The following is a 27,715-nucleotide window of genomic DNA, read 5'->3' on the forward strand; positions in this document are numbered from 1 at the left end:
ATAGCAGACGGATATTTGATCGGGAGCTTCGTGTCCCTCACTTCATAATTCAGCCAGACATGCCAGTGAAGCAACACCTTCTGCGGGGATGACATGAGTTAGCAGTGTACGCAGCTCAGCACAATATGGGGACGTAATGAGCGTGACTTGTAGGAACTGATAAGAGACGTAGGTTGTAGACAACTTCCTGCATCACTTGCGGCCATAAAAAAATACTTAAGTGATTTAATTTGCTGGAAATAAACAACATTAGGCTTTATTTTATTTGTCTGCTTTTTTTAATTGAAAGTACATATTTATTTCATTTTATACTAGTCAGGTTCTCATACTTCAAAGTATCATTGCTTTCTCGACTTGTTACGGGGCCAGAAATTGATCAGTTGAGTTTGATTATTAGAGACTGGGAATTTTCCTGTTTTTAATTTGTCTTTTGAGAGGGGAGATTCTTTGGAGAGGGGAAACTTCTAAACTTTCTTCAGCTGAACTCCTAATGTAATAGTTGGGAAGAACAAATCAAATAATTCCTGAAAATAGCCTTTGAATACAATTGTGGGGTTCTCACCTGATCTTTCACTGAAGTCCTAGAGCATCCGGGTAAGTAAATGTGGTTAAGTCCCTTTTAATACATGAGGATATTATAACTCAGAGATATACACTGAGAATACTACACAGCCATAAAAAATAATGAAATAATGCCAACTGTTGCAACACAGATGGACCTGGAGATTGTCATTCTAAGTGAAATAAGTCAGACAGAGAAAGAAAAATACTGTATGATAGCACTCATATGTGGGATCTAAAAGAGAAACAAGACATGAATGAGTTTATTTACAAAACAGAAAGAGACTCATGGACATAGAAAACAAATTCATGGTTACCATGGGGTAAGGAGGGAGGGAGGGATAAACTGGGAGTTTGAGATTTGCAGATACTAACTACTATATATAAAATAGATAAACAAGAAGTTTCTACTGTACAGCACATGGAACTATATTCAATATCTTATAGTAACCTCTAATGAAAAAGAATATGAAAAGGAATATATGTATGTATGTGTATGACTGAAGCATTATGCTGCACACCAGAAATGGACACAACATTGTAAATCAACTATAATTCAAAAAAAAAAAGAAATATATGTATGCATATATATGTGTGTGTGAGTATGCATGTGTATTTTTAACTTTCCATTATGCAAAATTCAGTAAAACCAGGTTTTATTCCTAGATCAAATGTTCCAGGGGAATTCTGAGTTAAAAGAAGTTAATCATAAAACCATAGATTCAGCCTTAACAATTGTCTTAAATAATGACCATGTAATAACAAGAAATATAAACAACCAGAAACCATGTGCTTTTTTCCCCCTCACCAAGCACATGTTAACCAGTAAGCTTTGAAACCGGACCTACCCAATGATGCTTTTACATTATCTTGTGTCCTAAAAAATGATCCCGAGATGCTAGATTTATAACGCTGCAGAATCCCACACTGTTGCAATGCTGTCTTCAATTCAGCCACTTCATATTGAAATTTCACACACAATAATTGGCTGACCTTCACAGCTATGGCAGAAACTAATTAAAGCTGTGAGGCTGGGCTAGCAATGCCTTCGTGTGAAATGTGAAGTTTGGTGATAATGAAATGTGGGATGCAGATGTTATTGTCTTAGACAGACCGTGCCCTTGGTTCACACTAATGAAGAACAGCAATTATTAAACAAAAAGTATTTTTTTGCCTATTAATTATTTTGTGTTGTGATCATAGAAATAGAAACACAGTGGCATCTCTCTCACCGGCTTCTCCCCAAAGTAGTTTGACGGAACTTTATACCAACTGACTTCTGTATCATTAAGCATCCAGTTTTCACCTTCTTCTTCTACTGATCTTAGACCTTTGTGAGTCACCAGCCCGGACGTGGCTGAGTTCAGAAAGCAAAGGGTAAAGGCCAAGCTAAAAATGGTCACCCAGAAAGATTTCCAGACAGCTGAAGGATTAAATAAATGAAGCTTTTTGGAAATAATGTTACACGACAAACAGAGATGTCAGTAGAAATATGGTGCCCTCCCCACCATAGGTATATGATAGTCAAAGGTCACTGCTGCTGCTGAGGTGACGGTAGGGAAATAAAGCAGGCCCAGCTCTGTTTCTTGGTGGTTAAGAGCTGAATTCCCATTAATAGGTTGGGGTGATTTTGCTGGACCTCCACTCAGTCAAATATCACAAATCACAGATTGGCAACAACTGCAGAAAAACACTTGAATGAAGAAAAGGCACGTTGTATGGCTGCGTCTTACCTTTTCACGGGCAAATGATTGAGTCTGCTTCTTTTTATTCCTCTGCTCGTTGACTTCAGGGCCCTCAGCTCTCATTATCAAGGTAGAGACGGGAGGGACATGAGTTACGCACCAACTGGCCAACGTCCCTGCTTGCTTCCCTATTTGGGAAGGGAGTGGGAAATAATCTGCTGAAATGAAATGGAACAATTACTCGTGTAATGTCCTCTCATCATCCGTGTCCCACAGAATCCACATCCCATGCCATTGGCATCGTAAGGCATTATCTAGGGGTGTCGGCCACTCAGACTTAGCCATGTTGAGGGTAGGAAGTGGCAGAAGCAGCAGGAGCGGGGATGGGCACCCCTGGATCACGTCACCTCAGACTGGGCAGAGGAACCAAGGTGAGCTCTTGGAAGAAAGAGGATTCGTGGCCAGGAAAATACTACGCAGAGGAAGATGTCCTGTAGAGGTCAGACAAGATATCTTTGTAACACATTAGGCCTCCTTTTTTTTGTTTTTCAATGCTTTTTAAAATTGCCCTATAGTTGATTTATAATGTTGTGTTAGTTTCTGGTGTATAACATAGTGATTCAGTTTTTTTAATGTAAATATTCTTTTATATATATATATATATGTTCTTTTTTATATTTTTTTTCATTAGAGCTATTGAATACAGGTCCCTATGCTAGGCAGTAGGACCTTGTAATTAATCTGTTTTGTACATAGTAGTTTGTATCTGCTAATCCCAAACTCCTAATTTATTCCTCCTCTCCCCTTTCCCCTTTGGTAACCATAAGTTTGTTTTCTTTGTCTGTGAGTCTGTTTCTGTTTTGTAAATATGTTCATTTGAATTGTTTTTTAGATTTCACGTAAAGTGATATCATATGATATTTATCTTTGTCTGACTTATTTCACTTAATATATGGTAATCTCTACATCCATTCACAGGTTGCTGCAAATGGCATTATTTCATTCCTTTTAATGGCTGAGTAGTATTCCTATATCTATATATGTGAATATATAGGGTATATTATATATAATGTAATATATAAAATATGTTATACATTTTGGTATTTTACACACACACACACACACACACACACACCCCTAAAATTTCTTTATCCAGTCATCTATTGATAGACATTTAAGTTGCTTCCATGTCATGGCTATTGCAGGGCTCCATTTTTTTTTTGATGGTTGTGTCACTAGTCAATATCTTTGATCTTTATAGAACAGACTATTCAATGGGACTATGACTAAAGTTGAGGAGTAATTCATAAACGTAGTGATAAGATGACGTGTCGTTTCATTTTGGGGAAGGGGTGAAAATTTCACTTATATAAAGAATATCTATATATTGTTAGGTGGAAACACAGGCTTGTTTTGTTGCTGTAAAGAAGCTCAGTTGTGTGCAGAAGGGCACATGTAGCCGCTGAGGAGCCAAAGGGGAGATTGTGCCAGTTCTTAGACTGTTGCTGCTCAGCTTCAGATCTGCCCTTCATTGTCCTGATTTTGGAAATGGAACATCTCTCCTTTGCCAGCTTGCACAGTGTTAAAATAGCAGAGGGCACTGCAGGGACACTTGAAAAGGCTTTTCTTCCTGGTTCTGGTGTGTTCTTTGCTTGCTCCTGCATTGTAAGGCGGCCAGGAGCTCATAGGGCACCAAAACAAAGGTGCTGAGAACCAATAAGTTTCATTAGCATTACCCACTGTGTAGCTTCTCCCAGAACCCAAAAGGACAGCTTTGCATAGAGTTCTACCAGTGCCACAAACTTCTCCATCACATAGTGGGCAGCTATCACGCACCCTCCAAGGGGTCTGACTCTCAGCCTTAAAGGAGGGAGGAGGGGCTTCATCAGGTCCCTGCTCAGCCTTAGAGGCAGTGGCTGCTCCCTGTATCTGCTATTTCTGTAAGTCTTACTTTACTCCTAGGAGGTAATCTCCTCTTGTGGTTAAAAATTTTTTTTCATTAAGCTTTCCTTGTTCAAATTATTGCATGGTTTCTGTCTTCTGATCTGGAACCCAATGCAGTCAATGGTCCTCCCATCTTCAACTCAACAACTTAGACAAGAAGTAAATGAATTCCTTTATTATCATGACTGATTGAGTTAAATATGAAAAGTGTGTTTGGCAAGGAGGTACTGGTAAAGTAGAAATAGTAGAATATAGGAAAATTGAAGCAATTATCAGCTATCAGCAGAAACAGTCATTAGTTACAAAAGATTACAATCCCATGTAATTTTCAGTATAAAGAACAAAGCAAGAATGTACCCAAACCTTAACTTTACCTGGTATCAAATTAAGCGGCAATTAGAAAGGCTGAAAATGCAAAAAGGTGATAATGCAGGCACATTGTCCCACGTCAAAATTATAGAGCATCCACGTGGAGATTACAAAAGTCCTCTAAACCCTTTGGGCCCAAACATAAAACAACTACTTTGGAGTGGTCCTGGCTGACCGTGGAGAAGGAAACATTAGACTGTCTTAACCTCAGGGACTTGCTTTGTCGCTATCACTTTAATCCAGAATACGTCTCCAATTCTGGATAATTCAGAATTCTGGATAATTTCAGGCAGACTCCATAGCGTTGCTAAACTGTATAGACACAAGATCCCATCCACTGTCTCCTCTTTACAGCCTAATCATCACTTTCCTCAGCCAATGTACCATTACACACAATCTGATCAATAATGGAGTGGATGCTGTTAAATAGAGCAGTAAAGAGACCTAGCTGGGCACATTAATGAGAGAGAAAGCAGAGCAATGGAAGCCTGCCCTTCCCCAGAGAGAGAAATGGCCCCCTAGGATATCAAACCATGTTTCTCCCCAGGCTGCTCTGCACATGAACCTATCGATACCGGGAGTGGAGCTTTGTGATGGTAGAGGCTGCCCATGGGAATGGCATCTGGGGACAGCAATCTGGGCAAAAAAAGGAGAGGGTAATAACTTGTTCAGTGAAAAATAAATGGATTCCATTGCTCCTGACCATGTGTCTTGTCTGATACCTCTGTGCTGGGAGTGCCCCTCTGGCTTAGAAAAAAATAATGTCAAACTTTGTTTTGAGCCAGAGCCCTGGGGACAGCTAAAACTGGGTTGCTGCAAAGAATTGCTTTTTAACCAGAGGCTGAGCAAAGTGCTGCTAATAAAACATCAGATGGTCTTTATGGTGGTTTCTTTCAGACTAGGCTGGCTTCTGAGTGATGGGTCTTTGACATCTGTCTGTTTTTAGCAAATTTTAACTGTGAGGTCCTGTTTGTGTTGGAATCTGATTTGCCCCCACGGAGCACATGTTACTTTAAGTTGGGAATAAAGAATGACCGTGACTGTGAAGTTGGTCCTTACGAGTGTCACTAGGTCACCCAAGGAGGCCAGCATGCACTCCTATATACTAGTGCTAGGAGCTTGAGTAAATTGCTACCCTACCCGACTAGTGTCATAAAGGGCATTGCTGGGTGTCTCCCTAAATCAGTAGTTCCTAACCAGGGTTTCTTTGGGGATGTGCATTGCCTCTGGCAATTTGGGCTGAGTAGGTCCTGGGTAGGGAGTCGGCATCTATATTTTGAATCAGTGTCCCAATAGGTTTTGATGCAGCAGCTCCACAGACTCTTATTTAGTAACCACTACACTTAATGATACAGATTTTTCAAAGACCAAGGTGACCTGACGGGATAAAAAGTTGAAAGTAGACAAATTGGTGCTCTTCGGAACTTCCTACAAATTAAAAGGAGGCCTGGCCATTTGGGGAGGTCTGTAATTAAGCTAGAAAAATAAAGATGGATGAGTTTAGACTGGATGTGGTAAGGGCAGCAGAGTTTTTGTGTATCGTCTGGCACAGTATGAGTTTGGTATTCCTGGCATCACCTTACAAATCTTCAGGGGATACACTCTCATTGTGTCCTCTGTCAGTGACATTCTTTTAAGCACATTTGGATGCTGTGTTCAATAAACAGTAAATCAGAAGCATCATCGATATGGTTCAATTCACTTACTTCATCATCATGGCTTCCAGGTTACGGAGAGGTGAGCACTGTTGACCAAAAAGGATCTGTCACTACAAAGGAATAAGTGGCAAAGGTGCCAAGGTTGATGAGGAATTGAGAGAACGTTCTGTCTTTATCACTCTGTAGTTTGAAGCATGAGAGCCAATTTGCTATCTTTGGTTCCAAATCAAGAAGAATCTGCTTATGGAGTGTTCTTGGAGAATATCCTTTATTTACCCATAGTGGGGACTCATTTATGCTAATTTATTCAAACTCTTTTGTTAAGAACCCATGAAAAAAAATAGTGCAAAGTTGAGAGACAGATGATGGATGTCAGCCCATAGCCAGGTAACAGGACAAAGAGTACTGGTCCACACTAATCACACACATGATGTTGATACCTTAGCACTGCTCCCACACAACCAATGTATAATAGAGTCATGTTCATACATGCAAAGTATTTGTTGGCCCATTCTAAGGATAATGCATGTTCCATGCAGACTCACATGAAAATATGAATTATACCCACAATATACATCAAGGATCTGAGCAACATTTTTGTAGTTATATATCCCACATCGTTAGTCAATCATCAGCAGTTAAACATCTCATACCAAGCTGATTTGGTTTCTTTAGTCATGTTCATTGAAACATGGGTCAAAGGTTACCTCCTTAGTTATTCAGTTGAACCACAGTGTATTATTGCTGGTTAACATGTGTGTGTTTGGATACACCTCAGGCCAAATATAGTTTCCAAGCAAAAACAAGCCAAACAAGTCAAAATCTGATATATTGTATCTCCTTGATTCAAAGTGATCATTTGAAAGATAAGTCTGTTTTGCTTTGTTTCGTTTTTGTCATCCTCAAATATTTGTTAAGGAAAAAAAAACTTCAAACATTAAAAGTACACATTGTTTATAAAAAGACACATCCTGCTTTCAGAAATGTTAAAATGTTGAAAGACAAACAAACTCCCCAAAATTAGAGCTCTTAGAAGAAAACGCAAGCTATTAGTTGGGGGAGAGGGGGTTCTTGCTATGCTTTGACAATGTATCATAAAGAGAACTAGGATGTCTTGGGGTAGAAGATGTTCATGAAATTCAAGAGATTCTAATAATTCAGCATCAATAGATATTCAATTTTTAAAAGAATAATATACAGGTAATTGTTTAGAATACAGACATCAAAAGGAGGTCTTACCTTGACCTCACACATCTTCACTGAAGACTAAACATTTTGGGGGCAAATTTGCAGGACATGTGGATGTGCCTAGAAGAGTCTGTGCATGAGGGATAGAAGCATCTCTTAGGAAAAACTGAATGGTAAGGCACGGGAGTTTGACCCAATGGGCACCAGGCTTGGGAGAGGAAGGATGGCCACCAGACCATCCCACATGGATTTATACTTATGTTCTAGGCAGAGGGGACTGTGAGCAAATAAAAACAAAACTAAATTCACAAGGATCTGCTTTTTGGCAAATCCATGGAGATACAGCTTATGTAAGAGCACATAACACAAAAGAGCTAGAAGCTCTGACAAGGTTAAAACACGTTCAAGAGCTAATACCAGGGCTTAAGCAAGAGTAGACTAACCTGCAGCTCAAATAAAGAAAAACCTGGGAGGCTCTCATGCATCACTGGTGTCACGGGCAGCAAAGACAGGGACATAGTTGTGATACCGACCTCAGTTCTTAGATTCTTTAATCAATATAAATTGATAAGAGACCAGATGAGAAATTCAAGGAAGGCTATATCGGAACTCGTGCTGTAGCGCAAGGGAACAAAAACAAGTATCAGGTTCCCTTGCCCGCTCCTGGATGGGAGGGGAGCTGGTCCCTTAAATGGGGTGAGGATGGGGGCAGATCGGTGGGTGGGGCAGAAGGGGTGGTTTGGGTGGTGTGCCCACCCTTGGTGGCGCCATGTGCCCAGATTATGTGCAGTAGTACCCTGCTTTTGCTCCCGGCACCTCAAAAGTGACAGTTGAGTTTTGGCCTTTTTGTATCTTATTGTTCATAACTGCCACAACTGTGCATGTGTGCAGTGATTTTTAGTCCCTTATAGTTTCTTTGTGTTTTGTTGCTTTAGGAGATATTTGTCCAGGTGCAGGCATTCTGTAAAGGGTCCTAGGTCCCAAGTCCCAGGTCCCAGGTCCCAGCCCGTCTCACTTGGAGGGCATCCATGGCATTATACTGGCATGACAAACCTTCAGTGGGCACTGCTGGTGGAGGCTTAACAGCAATCGCATCCTCCATGAAAGCAGCTGAAGGAGACATATTCAGAGTGATCTGAAACAGCAGAAGAGAAAAATGTTGCAAGCCACATTATATCCAAGAGCTGATGGAAGACACCCTTAGGAGCTTGCCCAAAGCTGTGTGTGTGGCAGAGAAAGAGTGGATGAGAAATGTGACTTTAACATACACCTGATTTCTTTCACTGCTAGGTGGGAACAGAACCCACAAAAAAACATTTTGTTGCAGTTTTCAACTTAAACAATTTGATCTAGTAAGGGAAACCCAGGTTATACTTGTAAGAGTATATGAAAGACATATTGCATGTTCTAAATGAACTTCCATTTTAATAGCTCACATTAAATAATTCCATGTAATCAGTGCTCTATATTTTAAAATAATCATACAGAATACAATAAATTTTTAAGCTATTAAGCATAGATGATTTAATCTTGAGTATTATAGAAATATATTATTTTCCTATTGTCTGTTCCTATTATTAATCAAGCAAATTAAGTTAGTGAAGTGGTTCCAATAGAATGTGGTGATTTATTACATACACCAGTGTTAAAAATTAAAAAGTTCAACTCTCTGTGGTAACTGTATTCCCAAATTTAAACATCTAGATGTTTAGAAGCAAATAAAGAACTCCAAATAAAGAGTTCACTGCTTAGTAGGATTTTTTAAATAGCTCTCTTTGTGATGATTCAAAATATATTGCAATAAAATGATTCTAAAATTTAAAAATTATGTTTATTCCCACACGGGTTCATGCACTGTGCATTGCTTTCCTGTCAATGAGGTGCAGTACTAACAATTCACCTCTTGATAGATGTCTTGTGTCTCAGGCTGGGTTCTCCTCTCCCTTTCCCTGTGGCATTTATGGTAATAGAATAACCAGCTGACAAGAAAAATCAAAAAAATATAAACAAGTACATGTGTTTATCTTATAGATGCCATTTTTTATTTAGATTCTCAAATGATATTTAAAGGAAGACACACGGTAAGACCGCAATAGGGATAGCTTACAAGTTTTCAGCAGTTGCATGAGATCTGCATCAACTCCTCCTGCCCTTCTAGTCTTGAAAACTCCAACCCTACTTGTGTGTTACACGGAGCATCAGGTCAAAGCGTATTGCCACGATGGACAAGAAAAGGAAAAAAGAAACTCATGTTTACTCATTCTTAATGGTTTTAATTTTTTTAGGACTAATTTGTGTTAGCCTGTGCATCATCCTGTGAAATTCTTAGACCTACGAATGAGTCAGTGAAGATGGAAATGGTATGTGTGTTAATGTCACTCTCAGGAGCCCCCCACTGGCTAACACAGAGACACAACAAGTGTTTGTTTTATGTGTGACTGTGCTTAAGTAAACACAATGCCACAAAACCTCTAATTTTATATGAACCCCAAAGGTGCAAGAAGCTGTGTTTATTAAACCTATTGTGAAGTAACAAGGTTATGTAAAAATTGCTATTCAAAAATGGAAATGCTTTTACAACAGAAGGAAATACAGGGGAGATATTTTTCTGAAAATTATTTGGAAGGACTTTTCTTCACAGTCCTTGACTTGGAGTACCAGAGGATCCAAAAAGTCCATTTTCATTATAACTCTCAGATTCTGTCATCCTTTCAAAAAATTATTATTATTAGAATGCCAGTCCACTGACCTTCAACTTCCGCTGAGTCTAATCTGTGCATTTTGGTCATGCCTAGGAGGCAACTGAAATAAAAGCTTGAGGGTTTAAGAAGTGAAGCTTGAAAAAGTTTCTTCCTCCCTGTAAATTAGAAAATAGAAGCTATGTCTTTCCAAGTATTCCAGTTTATTAAATAGCTAAACACACGCTTCGTTTCTAACGAGGGTCCCCACTCAGCCCAGAATGGTTCTGTCTGCAAGGGACGTTTCCACTCAGAGGTCAGCGGGGACTTCCATTGAATCAGAAGGTCTGGTTAGATTGAGTAACTCCACTGAGAAATAGGCACAGTGCGATCCAGGCTTAGAAATGTCCTCATTAAACAGGACTTCAGAAGCTTGCAAATGTTGCCAAATTGAATTTAATGTTGACTACTTTAGGAATGTTGCCAAAGCTGAGGGCTGGCCAAGTTACGGCGAAAAGGCCCAGAAAGAAAATGGAAGATGTTGAGGCCATTGGTTTGCAGAAGTTATTTTTCAAAACATTACCATCCATCTTTGTGTGAGCTTTGTGTGTCCACTGAACAGATGCGTGAACGCCAGCGCCCATGCCTTCACCTACACAGAGAAGGCGTTTCAGTGACACCACCATGTTTGTGTAAGGAACGGCCGGGAACCTTGCATGGGCCCTGTTCTTGGGGTCCCAAATCTGCCAATTACCTCCCTTGGCTTTGCAGGTTCAAACACTCCACAGCTGAAATTCGCAGGCCCTTTCTCTTCAAGCACATTGACAGTTGGAAAGTCAAGTAACGGCATCTTCGGAAAGCTCTATTGTGAGGCTGAATTTGGGTAACTGACACCCATAACATAACAGCATTAAATCACCCATATTTTTAGAGTGGATAAGCTAGTCTGCTTGTAAATATGTTCAAGGATAGCAGAGAGGTGGCAGAAGAATTATGCTACAACTTTACCAACTAATAAATCTTTATTTAAGCAGGGGACCTCTAAAATTTAATTAGGCATATGAAAGCAGAGATCACTCTGAGGGTAGAAATCTGCTGATTCTCACAAGGAAAGACACCTGCTTCATGGAAAAACTGTCAGTTAAAATTTACTCTTCTGTTACTTTGTCAATAGAAGGGCTTTCTGGTAGAAGAGCAAATACCTAACTTAAAAAAAAAAAAGGGCAGAGGCAGACAGGACACATTCTTGGCACAGCCTAGAGGGGCGAAGGAAAGGTTGTGTTCATTGTGAACTGTGTGTGTGTGGTTTAGCTAATTCACGTAGATGTCCCTCCTTTCTTTTCCTGTCTTCCTTCTTCCTGGGTCATGGAGGGGTAGTCAAGGATCAATGGCAGATTTGGTAGGACCCAACAGGTAAGACTGGCGGTCATGTTGTCATTTGAGACCATCCAATGTAGTGCTGCCTCAGCGCTCCCCACCCAGAAACCCGTCCTTCTAAGCTCACATCGCAAAGGACGGCTACACTCAGGTAACCCCCCTCCTTCCCAAATTGAAAACTTATGTATCTAAATTACAATCACAGTAAGTGAGATAAGTCAGACAGAGAAGGACAAATAGATGATGTCACGTATACGTGGAATCTAAAAAAATGACACCAATGAACTTATTTAAAAACAGAAAAAGACTTACAGACACAGAAAAACTTATGGTTAAGGGTGGGGCAAGGGAGGGGAGGGATAAATTAAGAGTTTGGGATTTGCAGATGCAAACTACTGTATATAAAATAGATAAACAGCAAGGTCCTACAGTATAGCACAGGGAAGTCTATTCAATATATTGTAATAACCTACAATGAAAAAGAATCTGAAAAAGTATATATGTAAAATTCAATCACTATGCTGCGCACCAGAAACTAACACAACGTTGTAAATCAACTATACTTCAATAAAAAACAAAACAAAACAAAAACCAATTAGCCCTTGAGCCCTTTAATGGATTATAACGTCTCAGTACCTAGTAAGGCTCCCTTTTAAAACGCAGAGACCACTGGGGCTGGTTTAATTCTAATTCCAGATTCTCTAACTTGAGATTGTATCTCTTCTTGATTTCCCTTTTGAGAGAAGGGCTTCCGTCAGTACAGCAGAAAATGATGTCCTTGGGAAGGAAAACAACACGCTTTAAACATTTCTTACGGTCTTGGAGCAAATTTTCTCCTTCTGTCACTACAGCATCTGGTAGACACTGTGGAGGAAGACAGTTAAGTTAGGGCTTGTACTTGCAGGGAATATGATCTACTTCGGGAGATGAGACGTGAACACTTGAAGCAGGCGGCAGCATTTCAATCGTAGAAGGTACAGCCCGCGGCGGTGCGTACATATGCACCACAGCACTCAGATAAATAACTCTTCAGTTTTTTTTTTCTTTTCCCTATGGGCCAACCTCTGTCCTTGAGCCAACAAGGCTGTTTAGGTTCTTGTTTGTTTTTCATTTCTTGGGAGTCCTTCATCCAAGAACAGGATAATATATTTTCACAAAATTAGCTATAGGAACGCGACCTTTGTTTTTAACGTCTGCTGCTTTGAGATACACAAATGAAGCCGAATGAATATCATGAAAACAAAACTGGGTGACGAGAGGATGTTCTCGTTTTTTGTTATTTTTTTTCCTGCGACCATTTGATACATCCTGAAGACGTTCTGCTGCTTGCATGGTATTTCTTCTGAGTCATTTATTTTCCACTAAGAAGGTAACATTGGTGACTTACTTCAAATGTCAACAAGCATCATTAATAATGAATTCAGATCCGAGCTCATGTTGCCCAATTAAATAGTTCTTTCATCAGATCAAATGGCATTCAGGCCTTTTTTGTGCACTTTTCTTGACGCTATTTTAAAAGTCATCCTCGTGTTGTTTTTTTAAATAATAAGTGAAGTAGATGCTCTCTTTTGTGATAGACTTTAATGCTAGCTTTAAATGGCAACATGATGCAATTTAAAGAAAATAGAAGTGGCTGTGATGTAAGGAGAAATGCAATTAGTTATCCTTCCTGGGATTCTGGAAGTGGGTAAATCCTATGCTAGGTGCCCACTTCAAGCGTTCAGAGACCTGGGGGGCTGCATCCAAAAGGCAGTGCTCAGCAGACTGGGGATTAGGTTCCTGGCTTGGCCTTGTTGCTATGCACTGACTGGTGGACATGAGTTAGTTTCCTGGATCTTACCTCTTTAGCCCAAAATATTTGAGGTGTAAACAAGATGACCTCTGAGCTTCCTTCCTTTCAGCTCAAAAATTCTATAAGCTAGCCCAACTCCCTCTAAAGTTCATACAAACTTTGAGTCTTATTTCCATCAATGTGAGAAACTGAAAATTCTGTTCGAATACAAAAATGTGTTGGTCTTCCCAGAACTTATGTTAAGCTGTTCAAGACCTAGCAATAGACTTGTAGGCTAATTGGGAAATGACAGAGATTTATTAGGAACATTTGGGGGTTTCCGAATCATTGCACAGAGCAGAACAATACTTTTATAGAGTTTCTCTTCAGGGTGCTCCTTGACGAGGAGAGCACGCGTCATGGTTTTGTGGCCAGTTCTGATTGCCTTGCCAGTTCAGGGTTTTGTGGAGTACTTTTTATATTCTGTGTGTTCTGATCCATGGTTTCCTCAAGTGTGAAATGAACAATGCCTATTTCAGAGGGTTATTCTGAAAAGGGACCCTATAGTGAAAATTATCTTGTCTATCAGAGATATACTGATATGTAACAAATCATGCCAAGCCTTAGTAACTTACCAAAACCACCATGTTATTACTCATGTGGCCTGGGAATTTGGAGAGAGCTCACAGGGGTCTGCTCATCTCTGCTCTACGTGGTGTTGGCCACTGGCTCAGTGCTTGTCCATGTGGCGTCTCTTCCTCTCCCCACATGGCTTCTCTACCCAATGGGATAGGCTGGACTTCTCAGCATGCTAGCGGGATTCCAAGAATGAAAGCTGGTCTTGGTATGAGAGTCCCAGAAAGCCATTTCTGCTGCTTTCTATTGGTCAAAGGAAGTAACCAGTGCAACCCAGATTCAAAGACTGGGGAACAGACTCTACCTCTTGATGGGAGGAACAGCAAAATGACTTTGCATTTGGCATGGACACAAGAAGGCTGGATTCACTGGGGGCCATTTTAAGCCACCAACCACACCTCAAATAAGGCGAGGCACGTAGTGGGCACTAGGTGAATGTATTACATCCTACCTGTGGCAGTTTCATCAGAATTCAACCTTGTTAGATAGGCAGCACATATTAACTCTGTGAGTTGGGGAAACTCAGAAGAAATGGTGTGTCAGCTGCCTGAATTCATACAGTCAATAAGTGATAACTTAGGACTTGAACAGAGCTTTTCTGACTCCAAGTTCTCTATTCTTTCTACTATAAATAATTCCTGGCAGATTGGAAAGAAAATGAAACATGGAAGGTGAAAATGCCATGGCCAGGAAGTCTTCCATGGCTTTGCTATTTTAGAGAATATTTTAGAAAATGCACTTTTTGGGAGCCAAAGGTTGGTTGGAAACAATGAAAGAAGAATCTTTACTGTGTTTCTTAGATATCCTTCTCCAAAATTTAATTACACCTGGGGCAACTTTATAACTGAGCTTTAGACATACATTTATCAGTAAATGAGTTCTTGGAAATATGTCCAAACTTTCACATCGCTTCAGCTTCAACCAAGAAGTAGTCTTCATAGACAGAGAAAAGAGGTAAAGATATTAGAGTTGAGTCAGACATGATCTGATATCTATGCCTGTAATGGTCTCCCGAATTCAATTTCTGTTCATTCTTTTCCTCCTTCAAGTTTGGTATCAAAACGATGACTACTTTCAGCAAGAATGCAGAATAAAAACCAAAGGAAAACTATTTTAAAAATATTTTCTACAATAGAGTATTCATTATAGTGCAAGCCATTATATCATGTTTATATAATACTTAACATCAGGTCCGGGAACCCTTTATGTAAAAAGTGCCATACAAAGGTTTTCATTCTTGCGTGACAGTTCTTATTATTGTCATTATTTTGATTGAGTCCCTTGTTGAACTCTGAATTCTATTTGAACCTGAAACGGTAATCAAAACCGTGGGCTATTGGATAATCCCCGTGAATGTGACTGCGAAGTTTTCACGAGAGCCCTGCAGACTGAACCCGCTGAATTTAGAATAGTTCTCATTCCAGGAGAAAGAAGCAGATGTCCCAAACCAAACACACTCAGTTTAATATACTTTTACATTGGCTTTAATGGACAGATGTTTTGACTATGACATGGCAAGACAAGGATTTGAAATGGTGGATTGGAAAGATTTTGTTCATAAAAGTAATTGCTCTTACATTACAAAGTGAAGGATTTACATGTGGAAAATGTCAGCCTGTAGCAGCATCTCATGACGGATTGTGTTACCTCCAGCCATGGAGTTCACTAGAAATAACCAACTCACATCTGAGGGGCCCTTTTAATAGGCATCACATAGAGAATGGCAGGGATGGGGAGCCTCAAATCGAGAGTCATTCTAGTTATGCAGTTGATCCTTGATTATACACTTTCAGGATTATCTGGGACTTTTTTTTCCTCCCATCAGAATTTGACTTCTGCCTACATATTGCTTTACGAGCTAAAAGCAACGCTGACATGCCAGGCACTATCCGAAGAGCTTTACACGTAGTAATTACCTACTTTATCCTCATAAGAACTCCTAAGAAAAGGTGAAAAAAAAACAAGATGTACGGAGAAGCCCTGTAACTTGCTCAAGGCCATGCTGCTAGTAAATGACAAAGACAGACTACCTCGGTCTAGCTTGAGTCTACGTTCTTAACTCATACTTTGTTCTCTGCTCTTATTCAACAGGTGGTGGGAGTTCTGTCTAACTATTTGCATGGCTCAGAAATTTCTAAAGAGAGGCTGACTCGGATAAGTGAATCCATCGCCCCAGAACTTCGCGTGCTACTATCTCACTTATGTGGAAGTCACGCACCAGCAAACCCATTCCAAAACTGAGAAGTCAGAAGAGTCTTCGAGCCCAGGATAGTCACAAAGCCCTTGCACCGATTCCCAGCACTGTACCCCTTGGGCTCACCTTCCTAATGCTTATTTTGACAAATAAGAGATGAGAAGGAAAGGGACAGAAAAATGTTAGAAAATATAAACCTATTTGTCCTACTATATGGCATAATTTAAAAACTTACAATGATGGCTCTGAATTGTTCACAAAAGGTTGACTAATGTTCACTCTCTTTTAGAAGGCAGGCGGATTGACTATGTATGCGAAAAGGCCTTTCCTCAGAAATTTTCAAATGTTTAGGCTTTGTTCTGCATTGTCTATCGTGAGAGATCTTATTTGTAGGATACCACATTCCCGGCCACGCCAACCGACTAAGTAAAAGACGCAATCACTGTGGAAAGAACGCTGGGTGAGTTGGAGGCACTCTCCCACTAGCTTGCTGATAAATGATCTGGGCGGGTCATTCATCCTCTCTGTGCCTCAAATTGCTTATATGCCTCCCTCAAAGAGTTATTGTAAGGATTAAATGAAATAATGTATGAGAAAGTGCCTAGTACAGAGCGTGTTCTCAATAAATATTTGTTAGAGAAAAAAGTAGCACTGCATTCCAACATCAAAGATAAATTATTTTTGAGTTATGCTTTGGATATTGCTTGTGTAATAATACCTATGCAGAAATATGGACAGAGGAACAGAGTGATTGTCTTGATTCTTCAATAATTACATTATGTTCTTTTTAATTTATCCAACCTTTTTTTTTTTTTTTGTCTTTCATCTACTTTGAAGAATATAACTATTCAAGGACAGAATTCTTCTCTTTGATAAAACCCAGATGCATTAAGGCAAGATGCATTTCCTGCAGAGGCTCATTCAGGGACCAACGGTGTCCAAGAACTCTCTCCTCTTGTAATTCCACCACACCTCCATTTTTGTTTCTCTTGGCAAGTAGGGATGGAGCACGGACCTTTGCTCATATGGATACTTGTGACAAGAGAATGACCGAGAAAGAAGTAATGTTGGATAAATCAAAAATAACATCATGTTTACCTCGTAAGGTTATTAAGAGCATCAAAGGAGATAATACACATGAAATTATTGAGAGTTATAATCTTTATCGACCTGATACAGAATAATCACTCAAATAATGTTTTCTATTCTTTAATTCATTCAGCTTTTTGAAAATAGCTTTACTGAGGTATAATTGCTATGCAAAAAAATTATACATATTTAATGTATACACTTTGATGAGTTTGGGCATACATGTACACCCATGATACCACCACCACAGTCAAGGTGATAGTCCGTGACTCAGGTGTCATCTCCCTATTGAAGACGTATAAATATTTTCTTGTCCCATTAATTTTTCTCTTCTTTGAAGTCCTTCATTTTTGACCATTATTATTGCACTATTTAACTTTTGTTTATATTCCATGGTATATTATTAGTTTAATATGGTTTTTCAAATCATATAACAGACTTTGGGTCAAAGACAATATCGTTCACTTATTTTGTATCCTTCACAGTTCCGTGTACAATACTGAACACAAGACAGACCCTTAAGAGTCTCTTTGGTGTTTGATTAATTAATCGGAAAGAAGTATTTAAGAACAAATAGGGCTGATCTGATTTGGAATTTCAAGAAAAATGGAAAGAGGAAATGACTCAAATAAGAAACCAGGAAGCAAGGGTTGGAGAAGGAAAATCACTCAATTTGCTGATGACTGAATGTCAAAATCTGGCAGAATTTGGTGGAAAGGCTGACATGCTTTTCCAGCTGAGTGAGGGGGGCAGAATTACTTGAATCCCCGGTAAGTAAGAGCCTCCTACACCTGGGATAGGCTTGTGTCTGCTTGGTGTCCGCCCCCGACCTGCACCCCCTACCCCCTTGGTAAACTCTCAGAACAGGACTATTATAAGACTGCATCCTGAGAACAGTGATTGACGCAGAGATCATCAAGAAAAAACAGCATCAGAGTGTGGGGATTTTGCAAAGGCAGTCACTTGTGTCGCTGTGTACTGCATTCTCACTCTCCCGCTAACGGGAAAGTGAAATTTCAAGTCAGCGCTTTCCATCATGGCCAACCCGTTTCTTCTCTCATTTGCTTAAGGCATCAGACGGAGCAGACTTCAGCTGGAAATCATGTCGGGCTGATTCTAGGCCACAGCATTGGACCAAAACAAGTGGATGATTGAGCCAAAGCCTAATTTGTTTACCCCCCTGCTGACAGAGAGCAATGTTCGTGCTTACTTCTGAGGCAGCAGTGTGATGTGGAGTTCAAGACTTCTGAAACTCTGCACAGATAAAGTGATATCATTCGGTATTTTTCTTTCTCCTTCTGGTTTACTTCACTTAGTTCAGGATTGGCAGATACACATTACTGTATATAAAGTAGATAAACAACAGGGACCTACCGTATAGCACAGGGAACTCTATTCAATACCTTAGAATAACCTATAATGGAAAAGAATATGAAAAGGAATATATATATATATATATATGTATAACTGAAACATTACGCTGTACACCAGAAATTAACACAACATTGTAAAAATAAAATAAAATAAAATAGTTCTAAAAAAAGAGTTCTGACATATTAACACACCATGCAGGCTCAGAAGCCCATCCATCCCTCATTCTTTTGTTGGCGAATATATTGGGGATTTCACTTCACACCATTAAATGCAAGAAGGGAGGCGGCTCTGACCTTGTATCTTTACCCGAGCATGCCTCGTAAACAGAAGTGGCCTCTCTGGCAGGCTAGTGGCTCTGTCTAAAGCCCCTGTTTACTTAATCCGAACGTCTGTTTCTTTCCTGCTCGGGCTGCAAGCGAAATGAAATGAAAAAGTGTGTCAGAATTAGAACTATATGAGTCTGAAAAAGACATTTGGGTGACTGAGTCGCTAAAAGCACCCTCTGTTTACATGTTTTCGCAGTTTGTCACGGCAGCTGTGTTACAGCTTATAACAACTAATCTCTTTTTATTTGTATCTTACTTTATTTAATTTTGTATTAAGGGTTCTTTTAAGCCATGTCTTCCAAATGTGTCTGAGGTTTCAGAACTGTCTTAGGAGCGTATGCACGTGAGAGTGAAGGTGGTGGACCTCCTCCAATCTGGATTTTGTTAAGAGCATCTTTAAGGAGAGTCTGTAGGACAATCAAAATGTGTTCATCTGTATTTGAAAACTTGATCCAGTTAAAAACTGGCTTCCCGTCCACTTGTGTTTTGCCCAAGTTTCCAGCGTCTCGGAGCTGGGTTTACTGGAGAGGCGCATGAAGGAGGTGGTGGGGAGGAGGGGGCCTGGAAGTTAGGCTAGATTTTAGGCCTCTGGGCTGATGTCCTCTTAACATAACCCACGTTCCGCTCCAGGGGGAGGTGATGCACTGAGGGCTGGAAATGGGGCTTGAGCAAGTATACTTTTCATGCTCAGCAAAGCCTAACGTCATTTCACCATGCCGTCTGAGTTATGTGTGTGCTTTTCATAAATCGATCCTCACCAAAAAAATAAATAGATTTGTTCTGCTCAAACTGGCAGAGGGCTTGGGGAGGGGAAAAAGAGTCTTTAACACCTCTTGGGGGTTGGAAGGTAACTTCACTCGCCAGCTTCATGTCAGGAACGTGGGTAACAATCGGACGGGAGGCCAGCGGATCCTGTCCCGGCCTCGGGAGGAGACCGGGCCCCGAGCACAGGGATGTGGGTCTGAAGGCCGAGCTTCCCGCCCAGCAGGGGGTAGCCACGCGCCGGGAACTGGGAAGGGATTCCACTCACAGGATCCTCGCCTCCGCGCCAGCAGCCCGGCTCTCAGCTTCTAGAAGCTGGCCTTCCTTGTCAGGGCTTCGATTATTCACTCCAACAGGAGCCACGCACCTGAGGCCTTCGCCTGAGAGCTGGGGCCTCGGGGATGATCCTGTTGCAGAGGATCCCAGTGAAGGGGTGCGGGCCGGCACGCATCTGCCCAAGGCTCGGGGTGAAAACTGGGGGCCCGGAGGCGAGGTGTCCTTTTCCTTCTGACTCTTTTTCCTGCTCTCCCAGGGGCAGAAGCCCAGAGTTCCCTGAGGAAGGAGGGAGAGAGACCAAGAGGTCAGGCCGGTGTATGCGCATGTGTGAATGTATGTGCTTGGGGTGGGGTATGTGTGATATGAGTGTGTGTGAGTGTGTGTGTATGTGAATACATGGGTTGTGATGGGCTACCTGTGCAGGGTGTGTGTGTGTGTAAGTGTGTAAGTGAGTGTGTGAGCAGTGTGAACACATATGTTGAGGGTGGGGTATGAATGTGATATATGAGGTGTGTGTGGGAATACATGGGTTGGGGTAGGATATGTGTGGTGTGTGAGTGTGTGTGTGAACACATGGGTTGGGATGGGGTGTGTGTGATATGAGTGTGTGTGAGTGTGTGTATGTGTGTGAATACCTATGTTGGGGTTGGGTATGTGCGATTGTGTGTGTGTGTGAATACACAGGTTGGGGTGGGGTGTGTGATATATGAGTGTGTGTGTGTGTGTGTGTGTGTGTGTGTGTGTGTGGTGTCAGAGGGGCCTATGGACAGAGTCCCCAGCGTCTCCCCTGTGAAGACTGGGCTCCACCAGGGAGAGGGGAGGGGAGAGGAAGGGAGGGAAGAGGAAGATTGTGGAGGGGAGGGTTGGGGAGGGGGCCCCAGGATAGCAGGTTAGGGGCGCAGCGCTGGCGCTGCGCTGGGCGGGGGAGAACCAGGGCTGAACCTGGGCAGCTGGGAAGGCTGAACTTGGCTGCAGGGAGGAGGAGGAGGAGGGGGAGGAAGAGGAGGAGGGGGAGGGGGAGGGGGAGGAGGAGGAGGACAAGGTCACTGCCCTGCATCACTCGCTGTGGCTGTGGAAGGAGTCGGGCCTGCAGACCGCTGGCTCCGAGCGAGAACATTCCAGCCCGGTTTCCCCAGCCTGCTTCACCTTGTTGCTTCCCACTCAGGCCATTTTCGGTTGACGCTGCTTTTCTTTGTTCTGTTTTCTGCCAGTGCAGTGAACCCTGACATTATGGGTTTCTGTTGTAGTTCTAACCTCTAATACACCACCATTACATCTTATCTCGTCTTCTAAATGACTCTAAAATCCAATTATAAACCCCCCTCTCCTTCAAGAGCACACGACTTGCCACATTACTGAAAGTCTGGGCTGTTCTTTTGTTTTTCTAAATTAATAATAACTACCATTTTCCGTCTGCTCTTAGCGTGGGAGTCTTTTATATCACCCCACAGCTTTCCAAAATGCGTATTATGATTCTTTCTTACATCTTTGCTGGGCTACAAAAGAGCTAAGGATGATTTTCTAGATATTCATAAAAGATCTGTCAGTTGGTTTTTAGTATCAAAACATTTGAAATCCTGCAATCCTTAAAAGAGAAAGCATTTTAAAATTTAGCAGTTAAAATTTCACCAGTGCTTTGCCATGGTATAGTGAAATACAAGCCTGTCACTTGGAAGGTTTTAAAAGGTTACAATGGATTTTGTTTGTTAACATTTTTATGGATTGGAAACCCTTAGTCCTACTAAGGTTTCAAAAGTACGAGGAATTTTTTTTTTTTTCCAATCCAACACCCATTGTGAGTTTCTCGAAACTACAGGAGGGAAGTGACCATCTTAAAGACAGATTCAACATTTGTTGAATACAGAATATTTTAGTAGAAGTGACCATGCCAAGAACATTTTCGGGAAAACGTTAGTGAGATTATCCTCAATGACTTTTTCTGACAGAGGGGGTAATTGTGGTTTGTAATAGAAAAATGCTTTTAAGGAAAATATGGTAAATTCAAATTCGATATCAGAAAAAAAAACCCAAAAGAAATCTTGTTTCATAATATAACACTTGTTTTACTGTTTTATAATCTCAGGCATGTAATTGAACTGCAATTGCTTTTCTTACTTGCAAATTCTTACTTTTAGTCTTGGGGACAAAGTGTATTTGACACTCCTAAGGCATCTGGTTATGCAGCAACTAAATATGCCTGATGTGCAATTATTGAAAATACTTATATGGTGATCAGCCGCTATACATTTTACTTCACAAGCTTGGCCAATGTTCAGTGGAGCTTTTTCATGTAAATTCTGCACTTAAGAATCCTTTTTTTTACCAGGGGGGTAGAGGGTGGGAAGGGATAGACTGGGATTTCAAAATTGTAGAATAGATAAACAAGATTACACTGTCTAGCACAGGGAAATATACACAAAATGTTATGATAAATCACAGAGAAAAAAATGTGACAATGAGTGTGTATATGTCCATGAATGACTGAAAAATTGTGCTGAACACTGGAATTTGACACAACATTGTAAAATGATTATAAATCAATAAAAAATGTTAAAAAAAGAAAGAATCCTTTTTTATGCCCAGGCTTTAGCTGCTTAGGATAAAGAAATTATAAAATGTTGGAAAGATTGGAAACGTTCTAAAGTGCATGTTGAATCTCAGTCGAACATTGAAATAATCACATCTCTAGTTAGGTATTTTGTATGTTTGTTGTGCCTGGAAGTTAAATCTTTGTCCCCTGAAATATTAAATACATGAAAGGTTGGTTGTTCTTCTTTAATAAGTTAACTCTAGTTAGGTGTTTTCAGAGAACAGAGTGAAACCAAGAGAGAAGATGAAGAGGGTGCAACTGATGAGGGACCACTTGGAATGTACAAGCTGAGACGAACCAGGAGGACGTATGTGGTGGTCACTAACCAGCAGCACCAAATGCATGTTGATGCTGCCCTGATCGCTATCCTGAGCGGGACTCGGGGGAAAATGGAGAGCAGGAAAAAGAAAATCATAGACTGACGTAAAACACACAAACATAGTTTTTCAGTCATAGTAATCAGATATTACATATTGAGTAGTTATGCATATGCAAATATATGTTATGTATTGTATGTTTTTTAATTGTCTTGAACAAATAGGCTCCACAGTCTTAATTTTATCACAATGAAAGCCTCATTCTGCCCTTTAACATTTCAACAGTACAAGTGAAGTCTCCTTCCTTCTGTTTTTTCTCTTTTCAAATTTTCCAGTGAAAATAAAAGACAAGATTATTTTTCCCTTGTATTTCTAAATTCTGAATATTATCCTGTAGTTTCCATGCAGATTAGACACTATTCATTTTGTTGGACAGAATCTAGTCCAACTCACCGTTTCCTTAAAGTTTATATGTTTTAATGATTGACATTATTTACCTTGCTTAGAAATATATATACTGAAACATTCTACTGATATGTTCTTTACGGCTCTCTGATTTTTTTTTTTCACTCCTAATTTTTAATGAGTTTTCAATCATCTGGACAAAGCAGATTCAATTCAAACAACTGGAATATTTGGGTAGCCCTTGTAGAATTGCTTTTTTTAAATACAGAATGGGTTTCCTATCATGTGGAACTATTGTGTAGCAAACTGGAAAAGAAACATTCAAATTTATGACTGTATTATTTTGCATACTTCATGGGGCTTCATTTTTAAATTAAGATTTGGGGGACTTGGTGGCAGGTTAATACGCAGACTATGTGATCTCTAAGCTCTTTAAAATAATCTGTTCTATCTGCTAAACAAATTGCAAGTGACTGTGATTTGTGACATTTGAAAAAGAATATCTAGAAGATCAACATAGTGTCCTAATTTATAAGCCACCTCCAGCGGGTCTTTGAAGTTTTGTGTCGATTTGGAGACAGACCAGGTCTTGGACCACAGGAGCACCCTTTGGGGTGATGTAGCAGTAAATTACTCTGTAGGACCCCGGGGGGCCCAGAAGGGTTAAAGCAGCTCCCAGCAAAATGGAACACCTGGCCAGTAACTCAGGCCGGAGGACGGCCTGATTAAATCTGTCACAAGCATGTCTCAATTGTGATTTTCAAAGAGCAAGATGCAACAGTGCAGCCAGACTTTTCCCCTCTTCCTTTGCATCTCAGCTTCTAAGGGACTGAGCGCTGGTGCCCCTCCCTTCAGCTCTGCAGCACTGGGAGATTATGATGGTCTTAAAAATGAAAGCCTATAATTTAAAGTCATAATTCCACCTTTAAAATGGAGATTGAAATACAGTAATATAAAATACATAAGGCACCAGGATGTAGCAGATGTCTCCTCCCATTAGAGTTCTCTATTTACAAGGCGGACAGTAATATGAAGTCTATTTTCCAGAAGATTGTGTAGCCTCTCCATGTAAAACTGAGCAAGCGTTCTCCACTAGACCCAAATTTCTTTTAATGCCAACTAAATGAAATTTCCTGGCCCTAAAATAAGAGCAAATACAATAAAATTTAAAAGCCCAGAAAAGGAGGCTTCAGTTTTCTAAGATAGGGAATATTTCTTAGAAAACAAGATCGTGAAAAGTTGGATGAAAATGAATATACAGTCTGTATTTCCCTTACCATGCCAATAGTTTACCAAAAACATAAAAAATGTTAAGTACAGAAAAGGATTCCCGTGGCAGCTCCAGAAACAAAGGAACTCAAGACATTTGGCCAACTCAAAACATCCCCTCCCCTGCCTTTTATAATCGTGTTTATGTCTATTTCTGTAACACTCCAGAGCTTTTCCATGATGCTGTGTACTGATTTGAAAGCGCTAGTTTTAAATACTAAATAATGGTGAAATGAAATTTTCTGTGAATCAAGTTTCAGCCACGTGACCAAAAAAAATGTGGAAAATGATTCTGTTTTCACAGGGAAGGAAACGTCATGGGGCTCTTAACTGGGGTGGGGGGAAATCCTTGCAGTGGTACCTATTGGAAATTACACTCAGAATAAAGATCTTTTCTCTTTTCCTTTGAGATAAAGTTCAAGGTAACGTTTTTAAGTGAATAATTATTTACCATTTGGTTAAGTGCTGGCATGCATGTCAGCAATCAACTATTAGTACAAATGCCTTTTCTGCTTAGAATGGCTCATTAGTTTCTTTGTAGGCTGCACTGGCTTTAAGATTCAAACTCAAAATCTCCTCCGATTTTGCTGTTCCATTTCTGGCAGCTGGCCAGCGGCAGATATGCATAATATTTCACTGTTAGACCTTGCAAACATCATATCCTGCTGTGCTAAAGAAAACATTGTGTTTCTTACCACATGAAAATAATCCATCACTTTTCAATCAGCACACACACAAAAAGCTCTACCTGTTTTTCCCATCAGACTCAAGAAAAATTAATGGCCCCAATGTGAAAGGTGGACCCTGCATACATGATCCATTAAAGTAGAAACTAATCAAAATATATCTAGCATCTGATTTGCTAAGCAAGATGGAACAAAAGAGGTGCGATGAAAAAAATAGATCCCTCGAAGACCCATACAACCTTGTTGTAGCAGTGTTAACCTTATTTATTTTAAATGTGGGAAGACATAAATAAAAGATCATGAAGTGGGATCTGCTGAATTCAATCAATTCAAACAGATGCTCTGTATTTATCTGGAAGAGATGGCTAAAGACACCTACAGTGGACTGGAGGAAAGTTTTACATAAAATTTTCTTTTTAAAAAGTAAAGAAAAATACATTGTAAGTACCCCTCCAAGTGGGTCACTAAACAACATAGTAACGTTTTCTTTGGGAGTAAAAATACCAATGTTCATGCTTTTAAAAGTAATTGCATGCCTTTAGCAATGGTGATGCTAAAGCTAGTTTTGAGTGGGGCATGAAGACTTCTTTCTAGGGCAATAGAACTTTGACGACAATATTCTAATCAAAAAGATGGCAGCCATCTCAAAGGAGGGCCCATTTAAAAACTCCATTTTATAACTTTTTAACAGTTCTATTGGAGTTGTTTGGGGTGGCAAGACAAACACTTTGGGGTGGCAAATTTTGCTACCCTATAATCCTGCCTTTGAAATTCCTCCAAGAAACTTCACAGTCCAGAGCTGAACTGGTAAATCACTTCATGTCTCATTGAGCCAGACTCTTAGTCCTGACAATAGGTCAGTTCAGATAAACTCATTTCAAGAGGCAGCGATGCAGGTGGGCTCACAAAGTTAGGCCTATAAGGGGCAAGCAATCAGGTATTTGATAAGACATATTTCTACGGACACAAAAGAAAAACAAAGGTTAATGGTTGGAGTAAATTAGAAACCCAGTGTCTGAGTCCTGCGAACGGCCAGTTAAGAATGTTTCTGGGCGTCAGGTGGACTGAGGGCAGGTAGTGACAATCTGATGGATCTTCCTGGTTTATAGTTTGATTGTCTCCGATGATGTCACCAGGTGGCCAAGTAAACTTTCTAAATGACTTACACAGCAGCAGACATGAGGCTTGTCTAAACACTGGCTGTCGTGGTAATGTCTCTTAAGTTTACAGTAAGTTGTTTAGTTTTTGTTTGCAGGGCTTCAGGAAAAGGACAGCTTTAGTTCTCAATGATCCCAAGACAAAAGTGGGAGAAGAACTGGAAATGTTAGTTTGGAGAGCTGAAGCCAAATATTTGAAGAAACCCAGAGTAATTCAGCCTCCAGTCGTTTATAGGTGCAAAAACAAAACCTCAAAGACAATTAACAGAACTAGAACTTAATATCCGCAACTGTCTATAATAGGTTCCACTGAGACATTTTTTTCTCTCTAAAATCATCTCATTTTTATTAAAAATGGCTAAATTTTGCTCATTTGCTTGCAAAATAAGTCTAGTTTTGGTACAACTGGCTTGATTATTTACATTATGCCCTGCAAGAGTACAGTCTGACCTTATAGACACTTCTAGGTCTGCTTTGCTGGAATTTTTCATAAGGAACCTCCAGACTGAATGTTTAAATGCCTCTTGAAGCCAAGAAGCCAAGCCAAGAACTTACTATGAGACTTGCTTGTAATACCTATAGATTTGGGTGGACACCTGTCTGTCTGAGGTCACCAAATATCCTGAGGTTCCTGCACCTGCCAGTAATTCATCTTCTTCACTCACCTGATAAGGCTGCTAGGAAACCTGTAAGCAAGGTACCAGGGTATTTTTCCAAGGGGCTTTATGGCTCCAATTCAATTTTTGTTAATTTTGTTCAATAATTTCAATTTTTGTTCCTCAAAGCTATCTGGTCATATCTGATTTGATGCACATCCTCAAATATGAAATTCTAGTCAAAGCCTTGGTAATATAAGTGATATTTCCAAATGTGTCCTGTTACAAGAGAACAGATTCTTAGTGAACTTATGTAAAATGATATTGCCGTGAAAATAAGAACGCTCTCTAAGAGTTTCCAAATTCTGGAGGGATCAGGCAGGGAGAAATGGTAACTGTTTCACTTCTGCTTACAAAGGTATAATCTTCCAAATGACTGTAAATCATAGTTAGCTTAAGATAAAAGGTTTCCTTACACCAATAAAACAAAGATTAAAAAGCCAGTAATATTTCACACAAAATGTCGTAAGAATTATAATTATATTCATCAGTTCATTCCATTCTATGTAATTAATTCTTGTTGATCTTGATCTTTCGTTAGCAATTTTATGAAGCCATCAAGTTTTCCATTAGAGTTCTGTAATTTCTTACTCAGTGGTATGATCTGGAAGTTATCAGAAACCTTTATTTGTCAAAAAATTCTTCCTATGAATGGTCTTCATGATGAAGCATTTTTGTAAAAGCTTTAGAGCAAAACAATAACTGTCTATAAATGACAAAAGACTTAAAATGGCATGGTCTAACATC

The 27,715-nt window shown here is 40.1% G+C and overlaps 1 long non-coding RNA gene across 1 annotated transcript; it reads right to left on the reverse strand.

Annotated features, from left to right (window-relative positions):
• Positions 1–10,160: 10,160 nt before the first annotated feature.
• Positions 10,161–20,151, reverse strand: LOC116279435 (uncharacterized). The gene is made up of 3 exons (XR_004188798.2): positions 19,881–20,151; positions 18,818–18,933; positions 10,161–10,262 (listed from the first exon to the last, which is right to left on the reverse strand). It is a non-coding gene; the product is annotated as an uncharacterized lncRNA (long non-coding RNA).
• Positions 20,152–27,715: the final 7,564 nt, after the last annotated feature.

The sequence above is a fragment of the Vicugna pacos genome, chromosome 15 (assembly GCF_048564905.1).
Source record: "Vicugna pacos chromosome 15, VicPac4, whole genome shotgun sequence".
Taxonomy (NCBI): domain Eukaryota; kingdom Metazoa; phylum Chordata; class Mammalia; order Artiodactyla; family Camelidae; genus Vicugna; species Vicugna pacos.